At 43.2% G+C, this 6,765-nt stretch overlaps 1 long non-coding RNA gene across 1 annotated transcript; it reads right to left on the bottom strand.

The window, feature by feature from the left end:
• Positions 1–2,739: 2,739 nt before the first annotated feature.
• Positions 2,740–5,816, bottom strand: LOC311427702. The gene is made up of 2 exons (XR_014687503.1): positions 5,536–5,816; positions 2,740–3,023 (listed from the first exon to the last, which is right to left on the bottom strand). It is a non-coding gene; the product is annotated as an uncharacterized lncRNA (long non-coding RNA).
• Between the last annotated feature and the right edge of the window lie 949 nt (positions 5,817–6,765).

Here is a 6,765-nt window from a genome sequence, read left to right as displayed (position 1 = left end):
CTCTTCCTCAGCTACTGGTCTGTCGAGCTCCAGGGCCTCAAACCTGTTGCTTAAGGGCACCTGTGAATGCGGGGCCGGAAGGGGAGGGCGTCACCTGCGATGTCGAGCAGGGACCTGTCTCCATTCCTCCTGAACTCCCAGATCCCCTCCCTCTGCCCGACGGCTACAGGGCAGGGGGTCCACCCCCATTTGAGGAGTCTCACCTCAGTACCTCCCCTTGAGGCCCTGCAGGGAGTTACTTCACAAGTCTATCTCTCGCTCACACTCCCTGATGGCCCTCAACCTCTCCACCTCCTCCTTGAGATCCGCCACCATGCGGACCAGGTCATCCACCTGCTCGCACCTCACGCACGCAGTTTCTCTGCCTCCCGCCGATGGCAGCAACAGGCTCAGACACTCCCTGCATCCGGTGACCTGAACTGCGGCATTTTTTAACGGATCATCAAGTCCAACTCTTGACACCGCACAGGTCTACCCAAAAGTTCAGACCATGTGACTAAGTGCACAGTCCAATCTCTTCTTAAATTCAGACAGGCTCGGTGCAGTGACCACTTCCCTTGGGAGCCTGTTCCAGTGTGCAACCACCCTCTCTGTGAAGAACCCCCTCCTGATGTCAAGCCTAAATTTCCCCTGCCTCAGCTTAACCCCGTTCCCGCGGGTCCTGTCACTGGTGTTAATGGAGAAAAGGTCTCCTGTTTCTCGACACCCCCTTACAAGGAAGTTGTAGACTGTGATGAGGTCTCCCCTCAGCCTCCTCTTCTCCAGGCTGAACAGGCCCAGTGACCTCAGCTGTTCTTCGTACGTCTTCCCCTCCAGGCCTTTCACCATCTTCGTAACCCTCCTCTGGACACTCTCCAACAGTTTCATGTCCTTTTTATACTGTGGTGCCCAGAACTGCACACAGTACTCGAGGTGAGGCCGCACCAGCGCAGAGTAGGGCGGGACAATCACCTCCCTTGACCTACTAGCGATGCCGTGCTTGATGCACCCCAGGACACGGTTGGCCCTCCTGGCTGCCAGGGCACACTGCTGGCTCATATTCAACTTGCTGTCTACCATGACCCCCAGATCACAAGTATGCTTGCCTGATCCTTTGAAAAAGAGCAGAAAAGCTCTTAGCCTTGAAAGTGAGGACTAATGGTTCACTCCTTAACCAGACCCACAGTAGAGAATCGTAACTCCACAGGAAACAACTTTTTTCACAAACCTGTCTTACCCCAGAAGACTGTATCAGTTCAAGCAGTTTCACCAGTCACAATAGGGCAGCCATAGATGTTATGGACAGAAATAGACTTTATTTCTGAAGTCATCCAAGCATGTAGTTTCCCTGTTCTGTTCCTTAGAATCACAGAATCATTGAGGTTGGAAAAGACCCCTAAGATCTCCTAGTCCAACCTTTAATCTAGTACAAAAGCCCACCACTAAACCATGCTACTACGTTCAACATCTGCATGTTTTTTGAAGAACTCCAGGGACAGTGACTCAACTAGTTCCACAGACAGGCTATTCTAATGCCACACAACCCTTTCAGTAAAAAAAAAGAAAAAAAAAAAAAGTCACAATATCCACCCTAAACTTCCCCGGGTGTAATTTGAGGCCATTTCCCCTTGTCTTATTACTCAGTGTTTGGGAGAAGTGCACGATCCCCACTTTGATACAACCTCCTTTAAGGTAATTGTAAAATACAATAAAGTCTCCTCTGAACCTCCTTTTCTCCAGGCTAAAAACACCCAGCTCCCTCAGCCACTCCTCCAAAGACTTGTTCTCTTGACCCTCGCACCAGCTCCATTGCCCTTCTCTGGACATGCTACAGCACCCCAATGTCCTTCTTGTAGTGAGAGGCCCAAAACTGAACACAGTGTTTGAGGTGAAGCCTCTTGAGAGCCTAGTACAGGGGGACAACCACTTCCCTAGTCCTGTTAACCATGCTATTTCAGATACAAGACAGGATGCTGTTAGCACCCTTGGCCACCTGAGCACACCACTGGCTCATATTCATCCAGCTATTGACCAATACCCCCAGGTCCCTTTCTACTGGGAAGCTTTCCAGCCACTCTCCCCCCATCCTGTACTGCTGTATGGGGTTGTGCCTGGAGTGCAGGACCCAGCACTTAGCCTTGTTGAACTTCATACAATTGGCCTGAGCCCATGTATGAACCCTATTCAGATCTATCTATCATTCATGTCCTTATTTATTTATTTATTTATTTTCCATAAGACATGAGCGAATGAAGTGGAGCAAATTTCCTGTGCTGAATTTGCATGATGAAATCTTGAAAAAAATTATGGTAATTTCCAGGTATGTACAGTCATGACCGTGACAATACTAAAGATGCTTTTCTGGTTATGAAGAATATAATTTCATATAGAAAGATGAGCAAAGGATAACTTACAAACAACATCTCAAAAAGAAAAAAATAGGAGGCACAATATATGCACTATGCTCCTAACCTGCAACTCATATTAGGAAAAATATCTATATACTAGTGCCTAACCAAAGCATTTGGTAGCTTTTAACTCATTTGTCTTTATCTGTAAATCCAGTTATCTTGATCTCCAAAATACTTCGATTTTGGTAGATGGCACTGAGTTTTATGAAACTGATTACTGACTATCCTCAAGAAAAGTAAGCTCAGAGAGGAATGTGTCACTGTGTATCAGTACCTGAAGGAAGGACGTAAAGAAGACAGAGTCAGATTCTTATCACTATTACCAGTGATAGACCAAGTGACAATGGGCTACCATTGAAACAGAAGTTTATTTTAAATGTAAGTAAAGGCTTTGTTTTTACTCTGAAGGTGGTTGAACAGAAAAGCATGCTGCCCAGAGAAGTTATGGAGTCTCTGTCCCTTGAGATATTCAGAATGCAACTAGGCAAGGTCTTCAAATGCTCTCCATCTCCAGACATCTCTTCCAGCTTCAGCTGTTCTGCAGACTCCTTCTTCTGAGTGCAAGTTCAAAGTGTCAATACTACTGCTATTCTTCCAGTTTGCCTTTTCTGAGATCCAGTTCAGACAACTTTCCTGAAAATAAAGATCTTCTAAGAATAAAGTAACAAACGAACCATCAATTCTTTATTTTAGCAAGATAAAGTCTGCAGTGAAAACACTGTGTTCCATTTCAACAGTAACATTGTGGAAGAAATCATTTCACCTAGTTTAGGAATGTCTATGGCTTAGGAATTAGAAAAGCCAGAAAGCTTGAAATTGAAGTTATGTAACACAATGAAAAAGTATGATTATATTCTTCTCACACTATTATCTTTGAAAACCCGCAATTTGGGAGCTAAATGTCAGTTCAGGAGGGCTATTAATGTTGGAAATAAATGTATATGAGTAGATTTTTCAAAGCGCACAAACACTCTCATAATACTGAAAGAAACCTGTGGTGCACTGAAAGGATTTCAGCAAGAAGCTGTCATTCTGTAGTCTCCTGCTTGCCAAGGCAATTTGGATTTGGAATGGCAAAAGTTTCTAAACTGCCAAGAATAAATTTACAAAGAATGATGCCTTTAATGTTCAACAGTGCCTACATAAACAACTTTATTTTTTTCAGAAGTTCTGGACACATCCTGTTTTAAAGACCCTAATATTTGTTCTCTGGGCCCTGTTCAAAGCCAATGCTAAGAGTTGAAATCTTTCCTTTTATACTCAACGTATTTGTACATTGAAAGTGTTAGACCAACAGCAAACTTAGAAGTCCAAATAATTACAGCAGAGTAAGCAGACTTGTCTTTCTGAGTTCAACAGTTTTTCTTTCTTTTTTCCTTTTTATTTTCTTTTTATAACAAATATCTATCTTTATGATCTTAATTTTAAAGTATAGCAGGGAAATGCGAAATTACCCTAATGTTGCCACAAACTAATCAAAATGAGTTTTTACCATTGCCTCTTCAATTAGTTCACAAGAAGATCTAAGTCAGATATTAGAAGTATAGAATTATTAATTATATATATATATAATATAGTATTATATATATAATGTATAGTTTTATATAATATATATATATACCCTTCTTTTTTTTTTTTTTTTTGGATCAAGGAAGCTTGAACCTTGAAACTGATGAGGACTCTCATTGCTGGATTCCAGCACACTCTGCCAGTCTCCCCATTTTTGCTGCATTTTATAATACCGGTATTAGTGCCAAGAGATTGGTCATGACTGTATGATATTTTTTCAACTCTTTTTATATTCCGAGTCTTTCTAGAACCATAAAGTAGACAAAGATAGCCGAGGTAGAAGAATCTTGGCTCTAGTTTCTTATTCTTAAATAAATTTATGTGAATGTGTATTTTAAGTTTATTTCCCAGAAAGACTTCAGTTTTCTAAGACTTCTGTACTAAGGTAGCAGATACACATTGTTCTCATCACCCATTTCCTTGTGAGTCTAAAAATGGGAAACTGGCAATCATTTACTTTCTTCTCTAGTATTGTTGTTTTCCTCTTAATTGTTCAATAAATAAATAAATACATAAATACTCTACACCTGTCTGGATTTTTGTGAAGTTCCCTCCTTCAAAAACTGTGCAGTTGTAGAGCAAAATCTAAACCACTTAAAACACATAAGGCTGAAACTTTTGCTTTCTTCCACATTTCTTCAACTTCATAAAATATTTTTAAAGTTCTTTCTGTTCTTAACAAAACAGTATGCATGCAGTCCCTAGAAAAGAAGTATAAAATATCTTTCAGCTGTCTATTTAGGAATGTGGTGGTTTTACTCAGGTGGGCAGCTGGGCTTCACCACAACCACTCTCTCACTCCCCATCCTCAAAAGGAAACAAGAACATATGATGGAAAGGGCTTAAGGGTTGAGATAGGGGCAGAAAGATCCTATAACAATTCATGTTATGGGCAAAACAGACAGGATAGGGAGATTAATGTTGTTTATTGCCTGTCACTAGCAGACTAAAGCTGTAAGAAACTAAGAGCAAATTAAAACCACCTTCACCCCACCCACTCTCTTCCACTTTCTCCCCCAAAATGATGCAGAGGAATGGGGAATGGGGGCTGCGGTCAGACCCTGATGCTTCGTCTCCGCTGCTCCTTCATGGTCCCTCTCTGCCCTTGCTCCCCATGGGGTCCTTCCCACGGGATGCCTTCCTGAACTGAACTGAGCCTGCGGGGGCTGCCCACAGGCAGCAGCTCTTCAGGAACTGCTCCCACACGGCTCCATCCCACAGGGTCCATCCATCCCCCAGGAGCAAACTGCTCCAGCACAGGTCCCCCACGGGTGGGCAGCAGCTCCCCCAAGGCCCCCTGCTCCTGCGGGGGCTCCTCTCCACGGGCTGCAGCTCCGGCCCGGGGCCTGCTCCTGTGGGGGCTCTCCATGGGCTGCAGCCTCTTCCAGGCCACATCCACCTGCTCCACCGGGGGCTCCTCCACCCATGGGGGGGCTGCAGCGTGGAGATCTGCTCCATGTGGGACCCATGGGCTGCAGGGGGACAGCCTGCTCCACCAGGGGCCTCTCCCTGCACAACCCGCAGGGGAACTGCAGCTGCCTGCCTGCAGCACCACCTGCCCTCCTGCTGCACTCACCTGGGGGCTGCAGGGCTGCTTCGCACTCCTCACTCTCCCAGCTGCTGTTGTGCAGAAGTTATTTTTCTTCCATCTGCTCTCCCAGAGGCCCAACCAGCACTGCTCATGGTCAAGCTCTGGCCAGCAGCAGGTCCCCTTCGGAGCCGATGGAGCTGGCTCTTATCTGGCATGGGGCAGCTGCTGGGCTCTGCTCAGAGACCACTCCTGCAGCTCCCCTGCTGCAAAAACCTTGCCATGTAAATTCAATACAATAACTCCCCAAGCATGACTTGTTATAACTAACATGGTGACTACACTGCCTCCTACTGTCCACCTAAGACTTTGCAGGTTGTTTTGATTGGAAAGTACCAGGAACTTTACTTGTCATCAAAAGGCAACATCACAATTATGTCTCTGTTCCCTCAACCCACTTTTGCTTAGTTTAGTTGTTTAGATAACTATGTAATTATTTTGGTTCAGAAAGACTAGGATTACATCCTAGATTTGCACATTAAAATATGAAGTAGTGAATTAATCACACTTCCATTATGAGAAATGCTTGCATTCATGAAAGACAAAACAATCTATTTTATAAAATAAGTGTTGTAAATAAATTTGATACTTGAAGAACATTAAACATTCAAAATACAACTTAAATGTAAGAGTCTTCTTTCACTGTCTTTTTAACATATATGGAGATATTGCAATTAACATCCCACATTTTTTCTTGGTACCATATTCTGGAATACACAACCAAGAAAACCATGACTTTTCTTTGCATTCCACTGTTTTCAGGAACATCTGACATCTCATTAACAATGCAAGTTAGGCACCTCTCTCTCTTCTCTCTCTCTTTCTCTCTTTTTGTTTGTTTGTTTGTTTGTTTGTTTGTTTTTTCCCCACTGCTTTGTGCGCATCACTGACGGCTATCCTACAACACAAAATGTTGTTCCTTGATGCAGTTGAAAACAGTTTTACTTCGTCATTTTGTTCATTGGAATGCACTAACCTACTGCTCGGACGAACACTTGTCTACATGACTAAACAATGTAAGTATTCTAAGGATAACTTTTGAAAGTGAGTCATGTAAATTAGCCACATATAAATGTTAGCCACATTAACATTAACCACATGTTAAGAATATTCTAAGAAGTAAATAAATGGATTAATTTACAGAGCTTTTCAGAAGTTCATACAAAAATTATATGTGATGGGTGCTATTCTCTTTTGCCCATTCGCATTTAAGCTTTC

The sequence above is a fragment of the Aythya ferina genome (genome assembly GCF_964211825.1).
Source record: "Aythya ferina genome assembly, chromosome: Z".
Lineage (NCBI taxonomy): Eukaryota > Metazoa > Chordata > Aves > Anseriformes > Anatidae > Aythya > Aythya ferina.
This window is presented reverse-complemented; position numbering and strand designations above follow the sequence as displayed.